Raw genomic sequence first — 20,144 nt, forward strand, 5'->3', positions numbered from 1 at the left:
TGGGAAACTATTAAATTCTCTTAAATTTTGGACACATTATGTAGGTTATCAATAGGTACTTGAAGATTGTGGCAAAAGCCTCACACGCATGAGTTGCCGAATAATTTCAAACCTTGTGGCTTATAGAACATATAATATTATCTAATATTGTTATTAATTTTGTGTCTTAGCTGCCAAAAGCTCATCTTCGCTGAACTCATTTTCTCGTCAACAACAAGTAAGTTTATCCCACACGAACACTAACAAGAAATAGGCGCCCACGCGGACAGCACAGATGACGCGGGCGCGCGCGACCAGCGTCGGCGGCGCACTGCCGAGACAGTGCCCGAGTGCCGACCGCGGGTTCGTAGCGTCGCGGTCGTCCTTCGGGGGGCTTCCTCTCACCGGCACCACCGATGCCGCCACCGCGGGCAGCACCGGCAGCACGCGGCCGATACACCGTTGCGGACTCGGCGGGCGCTACGGCGTCGGCGCCGCCGAAACGCGAGCGGCGGCCAACCCGTCACCGTGCCCCACTGCCGGGCCATCCTGGCGCCGCCCCGTTTCGCCCCGCTCGCCGTGAAACGGCCCCGCCCCGCCGACTTCTCCCCCACCCCGCGCCGACGACGATAACTCCTACACCACCTCCTCCGGCCACTCTTCCGCAACGTCAGACACCACGCCGCCGCCTCCCCCGGTCGGCGTAACTGGGCCACCGTGCGAGCGAGAGAGATGAGTCGCGTGTCACCCGGGCGCGGAAAGCAAAAGTGTACGGCGGCGGTGGCGGTGCTCCGGCCGTCTGTTGCGGTTTATACCGCGTGCGTGTGCGCGCTCTCGCTCGCGTATTAATATTATTATTATTATTATTATTATTATTATTATTATTGTAATACTGTAACTGACCGCGCGCGCGCCGCTAACGTTATTTTTTCGCGCTACTCGGCCCGAGTGGGATCGCTTCGGACGGACCGACGAACGGACGGACGGACGGACGAACGAACGAACGAACGGGCGGCCGGTGGGGGGAACTCGTCGGTAACGGTGGCGGTGGCGGTGGCGGCGGCGGTCGACGAAGACGCGCCGGGCGAAACTGGGTTGTCCTCCGGCCCGGCAGTGGAACAGACGCATCCGATACGCGAACAACACTCTCTCGACGTCGCGGCACACACCGCACAACGCACACGACGCGCGACGACGATCACAATAATATTAAAATAGTGATAGGCAGTAATCGCGAATAATATCGATCGTCGCCAGACCGTTAGAATATCGGACCGCTCAGTGATCGTGTAAACCTCATGGGTTTAAATACTTCGTTCGTGTGAATTGTATACGGAATAATAAAATTATTATATTTATTATTTCGCCGTCGGTCTTGTCGTTGTACGGTTTTCGTGCGATTTCGTTTGTTTGTTCGTTCGTTCGTTTTCTCATCGTCACATCTGTCGTTTTTCCGTTTTTGCCGATCGATCGGCGAACAAAAAAAAACGTTTGGTGTTTTCGTGCCGTCCACTGCGACATGGCCACGCGGATGCTAATATTAAATATTCGTTACGTGACGGCCGTTTAAGCTTTTGAAGTGTCCAAGTGTGTTCCGCGTGAGGATAACAACGACGCCGCCGCTGAATCTGCTGCCCCGCCGACACTCGACCGATAATCGGGTAAGAATATTTTCCTTTTAAGTCACGGGTTCTATATTATATGGTATTATTATTTGGAATGCGCTGCTAAGCATAAATAGTAGAACTAGACTGAATTATATAATTTCATTCGAAAATAAAAAAATAAAATTAGAAAAATGACTATAAATTCACAAGTTTTTCATTTTTTTAAATTTTTTTTTTAGAAACTATTTGGTGAATATAATGGAGTGGCATTTTTTAATGAGTATTTAGGTACTTAAGTATATATTTAAAAGTTGTTTTTTTAATCCAACAGAAAAAAAAATATTAAACTTAAATGTATACTTTTTTTTTTATACCTATACCCATACCCACAATTCTAAAATTAAATAATAAATATTAATTAGAAAAAAAATATTTTCCTAATAACTATTTACTTATAATAACTTTATCGTTGTTAAATTGTCTGTATTTTTAAAAAAATTAAAAATTAAACTAAAATGATAAGTAAATTGTCTGATCAAATTGTTTTCAATAAATCAGATGGATCTATAGTCCTTGATCCTTATTGTTTTCTAAATAATATACAATTTATTTGGATTTTGAACTTTATGTCGTATTTATAATTTTATACTAATAACAATATAATTATGTGTTATGCATCATAATCCTTCTGTATTAGTTATATTTCTATAATTGTTCATTGATTATTTTTTAGTACAAAATTCTTAAAAAATTATAAAATAGTAATTTTATATTAAGTGTTTATAAGTTTTATTTCGAATTTCAAATTTTCATAACGTAAGTATGTCCATGAAAATCGTGATTTTATTGATACATTAAATTACGATCTTAAATATATAGTTTTAAATACTACCTATATTTCAATAATTTATAAAATAAAATCTGTAATAGAACCTATTTCCCTATATTATATTAAATGTATATTTGAATCAAACCAAAGTCAGTATAATACATGTAATATTATAATCTATCGTAACTATAATTACCATTTTATGAAGAATGTGAGGTAATAAAAACAGAAAATACATAGGTACCCATGTGTTAATATTCAATAAAATATACCAATAAATTAAATACCTTTAAAATAATACCTACAATCTACATTAAATAATACCTATAATGATAAAGATACCTGAGAGCTAACGCTATAAGTATACGCGTAGGTACCTATTAAAATAATTGAGATGAGCAATTTTGATTTGCAATTATATTTTATTTATAGAACCAATATCACTGTATAATATAACAGTTATCAAGTTGTATGTATTTAATTATGAAAATCAATTTGTAATAAATTTAGAGTAGATAGGTGCTTCGAGTATTTATAATAACGATGCATAGCGGCTGTACCTATATAGGTGCTTAAAATACTCCCATCTATAGGTAATATTATATGATACTATTTTTTAGGAAAACGCTCGTAATCGGTACTTTATTATTATATATTGTCGTGGTTTTCCTCTCGCTCCCCATCACTTTTTGTTTCGTTGACCGAGTTTTCTCATCCGAATTCACTTTTCCCAATCTGTATTGTTCCCCGTTGTCTCCATTCTTATTCACGCGGTTCTTTTGTGTCACGAATGATTGATTACTTTTTTTCGTTACACATCTCGTAGAAATAAAAATAAAAATAAGAATAAGAATGAAAACCACAAGTGTATTGAAGAAGCCGAAAAAAAAGAGCAAACTCTGTTTCGTAATACGTATAATCCACCGCGAGAATATAATATAATATGCTGTTTCACACAAAGAACAATACCGATTTACCGCGACATTTTCGGTCACATTTAAAAATTCTTCACGAAAATATTGTTCTCCTCGTATAATATAATAACATACACCTGTATAGTGTATTGTGTATAATATGCGATATCTCCCGTGGTTGTGCAACAGGACTCGATTTTTTCCGCACGGCCGCTCCCAAACGGCACGTTTCTCGTTCGACTTTGCGAGATCGGCTAGCGCGTGGCATTGTTTATACTTTATGTAAAATGCCGACAAGTCCATCCACTCGCGTATATACAGACAACGCGGAAAGAGACGAAATGTGTGCCTAGGTATAGGTTAGGTCAGGTTAGCGTCATAGCTACAGTGAGAAATAAAATGATACATTATTAAAAAACATTAGCGCACTCGGGGGGTCATTGTAGGACGTACATTGTATGTGAGTTCTATACGTGACCGGATCGGGTTTCACGATTTATGCGAGACAAACTTATGATACAATATTCCCTAAATGTTATAAAATGAATGGAGGAAAAATAATAAAGACCTAATGAACACGATGATCCATCGCGTGCCTATATATATACATAATATTACTATATCGGTTTACTATATTATATTCATTGAATAAAGCCATTAAAGTTTATTTTATTAAACAAGTATAAACAAATAATAAACAATAATAAATTGTGAAATAAATATGGGTTAACTACGTGTTTATAATAATATATACCATGGTTACAAACGAGGCATTGTTCTTGGTGGTAGCCGCGGTGTGCCCCTATCATCGTCCAGAGCGATCGGGGTTAATGATCGCCCGTTATTAAGACGTAGCGTAACTGTAGGCAACAAATAGGTAAGTGTATTATAATATTATTATGACGTCTCTCTTGGAGGAACATTTTTGCTGCCACTGCTGCTGCAGTCATTGTGGTTGCCCAATCGATGTCTCGATGTGAACCTACTCTAGCCGCCGTTTCGAAATTCGTCAAAATTGTACCAACAACAATAATAATTCGCGTAATAATCATTTCGTGTCGATTTGGAACGAATACACCTATAGGTATTCTATATAATATATATTAATAGTGATATTATTATTATTATTATTATTATTATTATTATGCGCAAACAATTGGAACGTTTTTCAACATTTTCTTTACATTGTAAAAATATCTGGTGTATTGACACAATTAAATAAAAAATAAAATAAAAATTTTCTTCCGCCTCTTAGTGGAGAGAAAAACATTATGTAGGTAGGTACTTAATGTGCCTTATACCTATTTGATAATATAGAAAATTACCAGCCACGTGATGGTTATCGCGAGTTCCAATTGTATAAGTATATACATAAATATTACCTCCGGAGCGACGCACGAAACAATGGTTAATCCGATACCCGCGCCCACCCCGCCCTCGATGTCGGAAGCTCTTCTTTTACGTCGTGTACTTGTAATTACGATATTATTTATTCTCCCGCAATGTGTGGCGAGTGGGTAATTTCCACGCAGAGTCACGGTTGTCTCGCAGATTTTATTCATAATAACAACAATAATAGGTAATAGGTGTTTATCTACTTTTTGGATATTGTTCGCGGATTGCGCGGCGCATGTGAATTAAAGTCGTCAAAAAGTAAAAACGATATTATTATAAAATAAATACTGTATAAAACGCGTATTATACCTATTAACGTTTCAGAGTTGTACACAATAATATAAAATATACATATAACATATTTTGTTTGTTTGTTTTCTCACTAATAATATTGCAGTATGGCAAGTTACCTAAATAGAGTATATACATAAATTTACTCTTTGGCGGATGAGAACTACTTTTAATAACAACAATGAATTGGGTACTCATAAAGACTAAAATTAAGGTTAAATCATTAACATTATAATAATACTCGTAATATCATCGTGAGACGGTAATAATATATTACTTGTATATAGGTAGTGTACATTATTTTTGTAGCGAATCGTCACTTACACCACCGTTAGAATATTAGTATAACGTCAGTATTAGGTAAATCACTAAGTTATACAAATAATAGCTGGTAACAAAAATAATATATATTGTGGTACCTATAGCCTATAGTGATTTTTAATCCTGATAAAGAAAAAAAACGATCGAGTCGCATAATATGCGTAATTGAGTATTGCGAACGTTAATCGTTGGGTAGTACAAACAACAAAGTAATAATAAAGTAATTGTATAAGAGTTTATAGAGTCTTAACTCCGACCATTCCTATATGTATGTTCAAAGTGAAATATAAACGCGATGAATCCATGTTCACAAAAGAGCTGTCAGTCCAGCGAGTATAGAATATTAGAATATGATGCTTAAGACAATAATGAGTATAACAGTCTAATTCTTTTGTCAAGATCTATTCATCTTTCGGGACACGTTATATTTAGCTAGAATAATAATAATATATATGTCAAGTCATTATGTCATACTAGGAAAATTAGTTTATTCATACGATACGTACGACCAGATGTATATACGTGCATGCGTGCCGTTGAATATTTCCAATACCTATAGGTACCTATAATATATGTATATAATAGGCGTCAGGCATACTGGAAACTAAAAAAAATAAGACATCCGAGACGGTGACCGACAGAGTGACCAAAAGAGAGGATAATAATAATAATAATATTCGATTCTAATACGAGATCATATTCTATTTTCAAAAGCACATTACCAATTCACGGGATGGTAATTTTTAGGTCACAGACTACGAGTAGGTTCCAATGTATACACATACTTACATTTATATACATAAGTATACGGAGTATTATTTTTCTAATATTATAAAAATATATACACACACGCGACCGATCGATTGCACAGATCGGCATTATAAACACAAAATTCATATATATACATATATATATAAATATATATATGTATAATATACGAGTATCTGGAGCGCATGCAAACAATATAATTTGGTCAGTGGGCGGCAGTTGCATTATTGTCATAGCCATTAGCCAGTCAATGTGATGTCAGAAAAGTATATCGTTTTGACGAAAAAAATGAAAAATAAAAGAAATCGGTAGATTTAGCATACCTATATGGCATATGCGGTATACCTCCTGTACGTTATTATAAAGATAATAAATTATAAGCCATTCCAAAACAACGGTTAATGCCAGTGCTCCAACCACACATGCAATAACCACGTGGTTTTCGGGATCGGTAAACGAAATTATGAGCGCATACTTCTTAAATTTTTTTCGTATTACCTTAAATCGTAATTATACACCGTCCAGATTTGAAAAAAATACATACACACACAATTATTACTATATTACCTGTGACGTCACTATCGATTTACCTGAAATTCAAATAGTATATAATATATATAAGTATATAAAACATAGAATATACCATAAGATAATGTATATACTATGTAATATGTAATATATACGCGTATTATATGTAACGTCAGCGGTAAGAGGTGGGACGCGCGGAGGAAATAAAATGCATAAAAAAAAATTGAAATCGACGAAATCGAAAGTGTTACAGATTGGTTCCGTTACGTCATCACGACGTCTATTATATATTATTATATACATATTGTTTGCCCATCGCGGTCGTTTAGGTACGGCACAAAACGAATGAAAAACGAGGGTTTTCCGGGTTACGACTAGTTCTTTTTTTGTGTATATATGTAGTATCCGCAAACGTTAATAATTTCGTAATAGCTATGATTGACGAAAAATAAAAAAGGAAAACTACTATACATACAATTATAAAATAATAAATACCTAAAAAAATCTACTGCCAATAACAATAATATTGTATGTGATTCTCGATTGTTGTCACTGTATGTATTACAGTAATACATATGCCCTATGCGTATCCCTATACAGGGTGATTCATTTAACTGTAGACCATACTTTAAACTTGTCTAATTAAATCAGTTTATATTTAGTTTGGACTTTTAAGTATGTTTAACTCTATACCTTTACGTTAATTTAAAAACAAAATAAATCTAATTGTATACTTATTTCATATCGTTGCGGTTATTAAATTCTATTTTCGATTTTTCATAATCGAGAGTAAAATATTTTTTTAAAATTATTAATTTATTAATGTCAAATTTTTAATAATTGGTTTTTTTATATTAATATAAAACCATTTAAAGTTTAAATAGTTGGTTTATTAAGGATTGTAGTATCTACCTACATACATTTTATGATCCGAACGTCTAAACTTTAAAAGCTTATTCATTTAATTTTTAAAAAAAAAAAACAATTCATTTAAAATCTGGTATAAATAAATCTGCGATACAAAAAGTATATTCTGCTTTTACAAATTATGAGGTTAAAAAAAATGGACTGTCTAAAAGTAAATTAAAAAACAAAAAAACGGCTAAAATTAGATTTTTTATTATATAAAAAACTATTGTATAAATTAGTATTGCAATTTTCATTTTCCAATTAATGCAATTTCTAACTAAATCAAACAAATAATAATTTTTTTTAATTTTATAGTTAAAATAGATCTATAGATATGAGAATTGAACATTTAAACCATTAATTTTTCGGTTCCCTATGTGAATACGTCGTATATCATAACTATTCATCTATGTAGCTAAATAATCAAACAAAATGTCTCTATTATACAATTTCATTTTTATTAATACATTTTATTATAGTATTTTTTTTTTTTGTATTATTACCCATAAAGAAGTCAGCAAGTTTATTATAATGGATATAAAAGACGCTTATTAGCTAAGATTAGTGGTTGGAGGGCCTACTAGGAGGTACATTAGCAGATTATAAGCTATATTTATGCCATTATTACACATCAAATCATACGTACAAATGTTTGTTTCAAGCACACAAAAAATTACTATTGTCACATTTTCAATTACCCTACAGTTAAATGGATCACCGGTAAACCTACTGTATAAATTGTGTAAAGCTTTACACACAATGATATTATATTCTTTACGAAATCGTATCATAATATTAATGATATGCTACACAACGAGTAGATATTATAATATATACACATAATAAAGGTAAATGTACCCATGTATCCGACGTCATTCGGTGTACGATATCACAATAATATTATAGAAGTATATAGGTATAGAGGTATATAGGTTCATCGATTAGTTACAGCGGTATTGGTATATAATATATGATACAGATCGTAATATATATTATAGATATATATATATACTATATAGGTATAACGTGAACATATATTACAGTGATTTTATTTTGTAAAAACCTCGTAAACCGACTAGACGGTTGCAAATTATTTCGCTTTCGCCTTAATTGGACGAAAGGAATGTTTCGCAAACTGTATCAAATCGAATCTCGCGGACGTTTTGCACTTGTGTTATTATTATTATTATTATTATTATTATTATTATTATTATTATTATCATTATCATTATCAGACGTGTCGAAAGTTTCGCGTACAGTTATACATACGATGCTCATTGATGATGATTATAATAGGTAATAATAATAACAACAATTATTTTTGTTATTATTATAGGTTTATAGTCGAACAACATAAAATAATAATATAATTTATGAAAATAGGTTTAATAGGTATTGCCGTTTTGTTCATAATGACTAATGAGTGTTTGGTACTGCAGCAATATATAATATATACCTAATACGCGGAGCAATATCAATAATGACGTGGTGTGGTGTGTGCGTATATCGCACATGTCCTACGAGTACTGTAATATAATACGATATATTATTATATGCGATGTGTGTACGTCTGCAAGCCGTCACTTTTGTCTTTACTCGCATTATTGCATATTATTATTATAATCGTAACACAATATATTTATATTAAATCGGTGGTACGCTCTTATATTATATACATCATATAGCCATAAACGTGTACGTACTTGACTGTAACGCACGCGGACACGTGCACCGTAGCGCAATCTCTGCGTTATATATGTACCTACAACTATATTATATACTACAAATATAATGTTATATTTGTAAATTTATACACACACTACTCGCGTCAGCTGATAGTTACAGTTACACATATTATAATTGCATATTTGTATATTATTGTGTTGATTTCCGCGGGCAGTAGTAATTTCACAGCCAATTAGAGAAAAAAAAAAAAAAATTAATAATAAAATAACAGCAAAATATTATTGTCAATGATATTCAAATGAGATTCCCGACAACTGGTCCCGACGAAATTTCATACTTCGAGTGTAATATGTATAATATACTTACTCGAGTTGATTGATATATTTTATATTTATATTTCTCTACTGTTTTCTCTACGCTGTATAAACTAATAAAAATAAATAAGATATTAAAATAATGATTATTATATCATTGATGTCGTTATGCTGTTATTATTATTTGACAGCAGTTGCTGTCGCGAACAATATAATTTATATTACATTTTAGTTATTATAAATTACACATTTACGAGACTACAACACGCGCCGAATGCAATATTAAAATAATCGTGATTTATGAGTTATGATAACAATAACGCCGCGTGGTGTACACGTATTTTATTACTATAACACATCTGATTTTCTCATTGATACCGAATCGAATTAGTATAATAGATATATTCTAGTTATACGTATTATAACATAGGTACCTAATTATATGTTAGCGGTGTTTTTTAAAAATCTTTTTATTTGAAAACTCACTATTTGCAAGTGCAATAACACAATAAATAAATATGATTATGCTACAGCAACACTATACGCGTAACAGTAGATTACATTTTGATGAGGAAAGTTCATCTATTGATAGAACCTTTCAGAACTTGATTCTAATTGAATTAATAGATCACGACATCTGCAGCGTCGTTTGAGATAACGTGGTGGTTGTTTTGCGGTTATCACTAATTCTTTAAATATCATAATCATAATTATTATTTTTATTATTATTTTAGTACGATATACGTGCTCAACATAGTATCAATAAATAATATTATATGCTATGGTGTTTACAGGATATCGATAATAAAATAATATATTATGCTTGTGTAATATACTGCAGGTAGGCAGACGTCAGTTTTTGCCAGGGACTGGTTTTCACTGTATTTTGACAAGGGCGTAGGTATTCGAGATGGAAATCGAGCTACCGGTATTAAAATATTATAAACGTGAATATACGAACGTATGAGGCATCGAACCGAAAAATATTAGCATAAAACGGCCGATTGATCGGCAAAGCGACTTTCAGTTTCACCAGGTTTGATCGATCGATGTCCGGTCCATTCATCTTTGATCCAATTTACTTATTCCGAATAGGTGGAGAGCAAAGAGAGAGAGAGAGGAAAAAAGAAATAATCGTATGTAAAAATATATACATTTACGTCGAACCCGTGCTTTTGTTCATATTTTTTGCTGGTCGTTGGCCCCTTTATAGTGCAGATATAGAGTTAGATCATAATAGGATCTACCTGGGCGCTATTTGTAGCCATATAGGTATACGATATTATGCTAATGTACCACTAATAGAACGGACGTGTATATACTTATACTTTATTCAAACTCTTACCTATAAAATATATATTATAATATTATGCGCCAGCAACGAGTCTTATTATATGTCAAACATATCATAAATTATTGTTGTAAAATAGAATATATAAAAACTGAGCTCCAGGTTTGTCATGTCCAATATACGTAATATATCATGTGTATAACCTATACTATTATTATTTAGGCATCGATTCCACTCCAGGTTACGTTCCCTGTTACAACCTTCGAAGGTGATCCTTCACACCATTCATGTCAATAATTTGCGCTACAAAATATAGCGTGTACAAGGGTAATATGTACTTGATACGATTAGATACCTATTATCTGCAAGGGGAGAATATCTTAATTATTACTTATTACACTCGAGTTGACATACAATGAAGTATAGTGTTATATTTTTTATTCTCTCGGTATTATTAACACGATCTTTTACTGTATTAACAACTTATAGTGAACACTGCGTCACTGCATGTCTTAAAAGAACAATTTTTTTCCAAAAAAAACTTTTTAAGTCCATTAAATAATATACCTATAAATGTATATACCTAATGTTTATTAGTAAATATATTCACTTAAAAATTAAAATATATTGTTAAACGTTTAATGAATATAAAAATTAAAGATAGAAAAAAAACTTTGAATACTATATGATATTGTAATTAAGCTTCGCTAATTTATGACTATATATGTACTATATACTATTTATAATTTTTATGACATAAAATGTATACATTATACACCTAAGCCATTTTTATAACCATTGTTATATATTTATATACCTAATAAGAACTCGAGATGTGATTAACATATGGGTCACGCTTAATATTATAAATTTATTAAATACCTGCAGCACTCATAAACAGTGCAAGCAATTATTGAGTCTTTGACATTTTGATACGGTTTTGTGTAACTCACTGCAAACAGGTATGCACATTATATACCTGTCATGCGTGGTCGTTGTGTACATTGACTCGCTGAAGGTAAACAAATTATAATGTTTTTGTATATTAATTTTTTTCATAAATACTGTGATATTAGAGTACGGTCCACGGTAGTGAGCGAGCCTGTACAAATATAAACTGCTTCAGATGTATTCCACTGCACCGTCGTCCGTCAGTATATTGGAGATATTTATAGTTATACTTGTATGTATAAATGTATATAATATAATATATAAACGTATAACGGCACGGTATTAATTTTAACAGCAAAGAATATAAAATAATAAATCTATAAATTACTTTATTATTCGATTGAATTGGAGTTATAAAAGAAAACTTACAAATTACTACTTTTATTGCAAATTATATGTATATTATATATTAGTATATGTAAGTATACAATATAAATATAAGTGTGTGTTTTTTTATAACCATTTACATTTTATATGCCTTTAAACGATCTATAATAATTCCTCAAGCTGCAGAAATATAGATGCGTATAGTGTGTATATATGTATATGCATACTTAATTTTTATTTTGAGGAGCTTAAAATATTAAATACAAAAAATGGGAGTTTATCTAATTATTCTTATTTTAACAGTGCTTTTAAATTCTGCAATCGTTTAGCGTTGCGGGCGTTAAAGTTTTCAGCACCTCTCCCTTTTATAACGGGTGCAGCTTAAAACTGGACTCGGCGTTATACATGTAATGCACTAATACTATAACGTAAAACAAATTTTAACAAGTCTTATCGTCTTACGTAATAGTAATTACATATTAAATAATATAACATATAAGTACCCCGCAGTAACGAAAAAAAAAATGACACCGGTTGCCCCTCAAAATATTTCGTATCTTGGAATAAACATTTGGTTCGATCACGGCCTTGGGTACGATGACGTGTCTACGCATTACCTTAAACGAACGAAAGATGTTGCCTAAATGATATTTATGCACCATTGATTGAAAATCGATATAAAAAATAAAATAGTTTTTTACATTATTATCGTATGCGCCATTAACCGCTTACAAATAATAATACAAATGACGACAAATAACAACGAGTGCGATGATTGTGTAAATATTTTTCTTTTATCGTCCTGTACGATCGCATAATAGAAATATGTAGGTATTAAATGATTAATTATAATTTCTCAATAATATCTTTAATTAAAACAAAAAAAAAAATACACACACGAGCGCGCGCGTGCGCAAAACGTAAATTTACGATCGTTATCGGAGAAAAACGTGTGTTGTACCTATATTTTCTATATACATATTATACATATACCTATTTATATATATATTCTGCCTGCAGTTGTGTTTTAAAGAAAGTCGTCCGTTTTCGATTGAAGTACCAATATATTTATATATACACATAATATGTATATAGGTAATCTATTTGAAAACGTTTACTTTTAAGCGATACCTACACCTATATATATATATTATATAATACTACAGTGATACAATTATATATACAAAACCTATACCCATATACCATATCGTAAAGGTACCTGCATATAGATGCATAGGTTTATATCATTATCGATCAATTATTGTGCTCATCACTATAATCGCATATGCCTATACACGCCGAAGATTATATTATTGTTTCGTTACAGTCTTCGCGATACCAGACGTTAAAATTTTTGTTTAATATACAATAGCATATGGGTTCAGCTACATATACACGCCACTCATAAGTACACTGTACCTCTATATATATATATATATATGTATTTTATATTTACCATGCATTGCAAGACCTTCCACGTTGCGGTCTTCGGGTGGAATTGATTTTCTGACCACCATACCATATATTATAATATAGCGTATAACTATTGACCGCGTATATAGTATCGTTGACTGTAGAGAGAATACGTGAATCGTAGACCACGGATGTTTGGTGTGCATCATATACATGGTATAGTTATTAATTGTGATTATACACATTGTGCAGGGCTATAATAATACGGTTTTGCGACAAAATATTTTATTAGGTATATACTATACACATAGGTACACATATACAGGATATACTTATAATGTTTACGGCGCTGGTCGATTAGGCTCGACCAGTCCGTTTTACGCCAATAAATCTAACCACTAGAAAAAAAATATTAATGAGACCCGATGGGGCCCCGTCAACATCAATTAGCTTTAAGTCGTACGCGTACATATTATATATACTGGCCTGCTGCATCACGCACGTTATTATATCAGGTATATAGGTATACCTGTACTGCTGGCATTTTTTATTTTATTTATTTATTATTATTTTTTTACTACCGCGTGGCGACCGATAGCATATAACATAAGATGTATGATGCGTATAATGTAATGAGCAGCGGCAACGGCAGCGAATTCGTATTATATATTATATTGGATCACGTACGCGGACACGAACGGTTAACATTCACGCGCGAGCACAGACACACGCATATTCGGATCACGGGCGCGAGCGAGTAATGGAAAAATACATTAGCATCCGCGGTGGATCGCTCGTCGTAGGTATACCATGCTATATGTGTATTATAATAATAATATAATATGTGTATACGAAACGTGTTATTATGCGGATTTCGGTGTAGGTATATAACATAATATATTTTATTTCGTGACCCATATAACGTGCGTGGTATTGGATTACGAGAAATACGATAGCGCGATTGAAGATTTACGCAGCGGTAGCGGCGGCGGCGGCGGCGGCGGCGGCGGTGGTTTTTTTAATAAAAAAAAAAAAAAAAATGTTAATTCTTATATACCTACCTACCGATCTTTCGCCGACCGCCACCCAGTGCGAATGTAATTAAGCCGTGGTAAGTCTGCAGCGTGTTGCATTGCATTCGACGACAGGGCGGCATATTCTACATAGATATCATGTATACCTGCAAACCTCGACTATTAGATATATTTTATAGGAAGGTACTATTATATATTGACACGAACAAGTCTTCTGACTAAGGGTCCAAATGAAATTTGTAAGACACTTTTACTGTTACACTTGACGGTTATGACGTTATCCGTTGGTTTGGTGACTTTATATTATATTATATAGGTGCATACGTACACATATATTGAAGTGATCTCGCACTACTATAAACAGTAAGTTGTCCTATAAAACTTATGTGAATAATCAAGAATCGACTATTTTAATAATATATTGATACGGGTGTATATAAACCATATTTACCTACGCTCCAATACAAAATACTTTTATAAATTATAATTAAGACACACGTTACACGTCTTATACTTTAAACCTAGAATGGAGGTTCGCTGTAATATTTTAGACAAGCAACTGTATCGTATGGCAACACTAGTGGAAATGCAAATCTAATTGTAATTATTAACTATATCGGTTTGCTCTGTGTAATACCTTCGTAATTATGTGCCACATTTTTATGATATTATAGCTCGAGAATAAGAGCTGGAGTGGAAAATCAGTGAAAAATTGGTCCATAGGTCAAAGATGAATATATTTATAATATATCACTAGATTCGCATAAGATAGGAAAAATACGTAAAATCTATTCCTATCTATTAAATTCATTACAATACAATCTTTACGAGTATAATAGGTAGTCATATATAATGTGTATATAAAGCTCAGTTATTTGCAACTACTCACTACAATACGGCACTAGCAAAAAAAAAAAAAAACCGTACAACCATTATATTTCAAAAAACACATTGGTGAGTCTTCGTTTTATTATGAAATGCCATCAGTTGTAGGTACATGTGTGTTCTATCATAACCGAGAGCTCAATAGCTTTTTAAGACACGTATTTCGCCGTCGTCTTGCCCGAGACGAGAAAAACGGATTTTTTCTAAAAACCAGTTCTAGTTATTTTAATTTAATATCATATGGATGTACGAATGCAATATGTATTATCGTATGTTCGTATATCGTCGACGACGCCAGTCAAAAATCCAAAAAGTTTTGTCGCGTGTATATATTATATACGATTTTAGAGATGTCTGATTCGTATCATTTAAGTAAACATTTTTAACAATATATACATGTATATACAAATATGTATTGAGAGTATACACACATCGTAAGATTATACGCGTACTAGCGCGTATCATATATAATTATAGTGGCTGCACTATCTCGACGGGCGGCGACGTGTTGACGTTGTAATATTAATGTCGCCGCCTCGGACGTTTTCTTCTCACGACAAGAATAATAATGTAATATACATAGGTAACGCGAATCGCGTTAATGACAATAATAATAATAACCGAGATATTGTGAAAAAAAAAAAAAATTATAAAACTATGCCACCGAAACGTCATCCGCCGCTGTTACGACGCGCGGCGTTAATAACCAATTAATACGTCGTCTCTGCGTTCTTCGTCGTCTCCGCGGTCATCGAACGTGTTCATTAATAATATCTCCGACGACTGCGACTGAAGTGCGCGATTGTCTCTGCTGCCGGTTTGTATAATAATATCGTTATATTATATTATACATAATACTATGTGATACACACCGCGGACGCTGCGTCGACGATCTCGTGTGTTACACACTCGTCCACTGCAGTCTACATTATAATAATAATAATAATATACCCACGTGAGAAATATTTTTAAAAAATTATAATTATTTTAAGATTACCGTATCGCCACGCCGTCGAACCCACCGACGTTCCGTCAATCCAATTTTTGTTTGATTATTTTTTAACATCTACTTTCTATGCAAAGTGAAATTCTTCGCCGTCGTCGTCGCCGTAGCAGTGTCCAAAATTGGATCGATTAAACGGTCAAGCGAATTATAACGACGCGCGTGCGGCGAAAGCAGATTCTCCGAGAGACGACACACACACACACACGCGCGCGCGTTCGCGCGCATGTGCAAGCGTACATTATATCGAACGGTTTCACCGATCTTATTATTATTATCGATCGCTATTATTATTGTTTTGCCAGCGATTTTATTTTTTTATTCTTTTATCGCCATTATTTTTTCTTTTTAATCTAATTAAAAACGATAATATTATCTCCGCCGTTACGCGTCGTCGGATCCACTTTCGACCCGGTCGATTTGCGCGTGGCGAACACATTCCTTTTGTCATAACACCGGCCACCGAATCGGGTCACAAATCAATATACGTGTATCAATATAATAATAATAATAATAATAATATATAAGAGAGCATATACTCTCATTATACGTTTACTAATCAGCGTTGTGCCATCGGCGAAACTTCGAGCGATAGCGCCGTATAGTTTTGCGAATGTCTGTACAATATCCGTACATACATAAACATAACACATATATATATATATTATAGATTGATGTGAGTGTGTGTGTATACTGTAAATGTGTATACAATAATAATTCGTGTTGCTGTATAGCATAATATAATAATATACCATAATGTTGAACTATAGATGGATACTAGAACTAGGTAGACAGTATATTATTATAACGATAAAGACCTCGAGAATTACATGCATCAATTGTAAATATTACATATTATGCCAATGATGCCAATAACGACGGTTTCAGATTTGAGATGTCAACATTTCAAATCTAACTGATTTCATAGAATCGTAAGCACAATATATTTGATTTTAACGTCATAATAAAATAAGCATACTTGGGTGGATAGGTTCAATTTGATCATTAGTGCGTAAACTTTGTACATTATAATATTATGTGTTATTATGTTAATTAGTAAATATTTCTGAATAATTAACTGTTTACGATGACAAATCATTATCATAAAATAAAAGTTAATTTCTTTAAATTTCCAACAAATATCATAATATATAGGTACTCGAATTGTATCAAACGTATGTTAGTGTTAAATGGAATAGATGTGCATCTTGTACTTACACTGTAAATCCAAAATTTATCAAAAGCAAAAGAGAAATACCCACAGATAATTGTTATTTAATTTAAGTTTTCTAATTATTTTTAGTATTTAATTTTATTATATAGGTAACATGATTAAAATAATATATGTAGGCACAACATTGAAAAGATTAATATTTATTAATTTTCATTGTATTTTTTGCATCATACATCGATAGTTAACACATTTTTAGTGTATATAATTTTTGTCTCTAGTTAGTATAATAGCATACCAGGTATGACATTCCCACGACGACGTAACATAAGTAATTTTAATACTATATACCTATCTATAGATTTTCAATTATTTGATTAGCTGGTATTATAATTTTGCTTAACTATAGTGGTTTAATCTCTTAATATATACTGCGCGTTCGTATTTATATGGCCACCACTTGATTTTTATGTTTATGATTGCAGATAAACGCAGATATTTCGAATTTTTATTCCTGCTCCTCGGAGGTTGCTGCGAAGACACAGCCTCAGACCACGGCGGTCTGTAGATGATCTACTAATCAGGTATGCAAAACACACAAAAACATAAAATCGATTTTATGTAGGTATAGTATACTATACGTTACGTACCTACATAATACACAGTATTTTATACCTATACAGTATACAATATTATATAGAATACTGCAGGCTAAAAGAATTAACGTTAAAATTATGGTCCTCCCGCAGTCATTATCATAATGCTGTTATTAAAATATTATCAATAACCTCGGGGGCTCATCGGTCACACGTTATATTAGCGTATTATATAAATACATTTCCAAAACACTACGCGATCGTATCCTAGTTGTTTTTATTATTTTCTCCACCATCGTAACTGCTTTACACCTCGTTGCCCAAACTGAACTTATCATATTGTAACAGATAGCTACATGCGCGTAGGTATACATTTAGGTAAGTACACCCAAGTTTCTACGGGACCGTAACGAATCGTTACGGCTAGTTTCTTCCTCCCGTTTATCATAATAATAAAATTAGGGTGATACTTATTTTTCACATTATCGTTTGGAAAAACGGTTACCGATTCAATATCGGTTGTTACCCATAACATATTATGATTATTTATTTACTGCTCGTATTGTTTTTTTTTTCATAATTTAATACGATATAAGTACAAAACATATTATTACACATTACACACTCTCTAAGTTCATAACTTTATTGTTCGCTTATACAAAAAAACACGACCTATATTATATTAAAGAATATATTTTCTTCTTAAGTTCCTAAAAAAATGTGTGTCACTTCAAAATATATTATAAGTAAATAAGCACCGAGACAATATTATAGCTATAAATAGGTATTCATGTATATGTATATGTAAGTGTCTTATAATGCCTACACATTATTATATTTTTGATAAATTTTATTTTTTTCTTGAATGTAATAGATACGTTGTTACTAATAATTATATAACCGTTGCAACGCGTTATATTTATTTGTGACGATTGTGAGGAACGTCTGTATAGGTAATATCTAAAAATTGAGTACACCCATAACATAATATAAGCAAGCATATTTTGTATGTTATTCCCAGAAGTTAAAATACGATAAATGTTTGTAGGTACTTATGAAATAGGTATCGAACTGTACACTTTCGTCGTCCTTTTTTGGCTGATAGACTTGTGAAAAGGTATTATAATTATTCTGATGCGAAAATTACGGCCGAAAAATTGAAAACGCAACGAAATATTAATCTTTTGTATGACACATTAAATGTAACACATACTTAATATGTATTATTATTATTATTATTATTATTATATGACTACGAACGGGCGCGGGCTCGCCGAGACCGGCATCGTGTTGCGTTAACGGGCTCGTGAAATATTACACCACAAACAGTGTCAAACCAGTATAATCGTTATTATACGTATTGCAGTGTATACGCCGTACCATGTACAAACCGTTTTTTAGGTTCATCTCGAGATACCTATAATATACATACACATAATATATATATATAATACGGTTTTTACGCGTGACGGACTGTGCAGCACACAAGACGCGCGGTTTTGCCCAGAGAGTCTTGTACGCCAGTCGTGTACTATAATAATATGATATCGCGTGCACACCACATAATATTATGTATGTATAATACGCATATGTATAATATGATATATGCGCAATAATAATAATAAGCGCTGCATAAAAGTCATATATGTCTGTGTATGTGTATATATATTATATGCTCACGGTTAAAACGTAACGTCTGAATTTTAATAAGCTAATTATTATTACACGTCTATGATTTACGCTATATACATGCTCATCCCCGTTTGATATTTCGCCGACGACTGAGCCGCCGCCGCCGACGACGACGACTGTACCTATGTATATAGGCGAACGGACCCGATTGCAGCAGTGTGTTTCGGTATGTTAATGAACGCGCGCGCGGTAATTGCAGCCGGCGATGCTGCTGCCGGTGCGGCACGAACGAATCGTATA

The 20,144-nt window shown here is 33.0% G+C and overlaps 1 protein-coding gene across 1 annotated transcript in view; it reads left to right on the forward strand.

Annotated features, from left to right (window-relative positions):
- Positions 1-1,050: 1,050 nt before the first annotated feature.
- LOC111038186 (pair-rule protein odd-paired-like) overlaps positions 1,051-20,144 on the forward strand; it is a 55,887-nt gene continuing 36,793 nt past the window's right edge. The window contains exons 1-2 of the mRNA XM_022321182.1: positions 1,051-1,640; positions 18,102-18,200. The gene's annotated coding sequence lies outside the window, so the exon portion shown is untranslated. The remainder of the gene's footprint in view (positions 1,641-18,101; positions 18,201-20,144) is intronic.

The sequence above is a fragment of the Myzus persicae genome, unplaced genomic scaffold (genome assembly GCF_001856785.1).
Source record: "Myzus persicae strain clone G006 unplaced genomic scaffold, MPER_G0061.0, whole genome shotgun sequence".
Lineage (NCBI taxonomy): Eukaryota > Metazoa > Arthropoda > Insecta > Hemiptera > Aphididae > Myzus > Myzus persicae.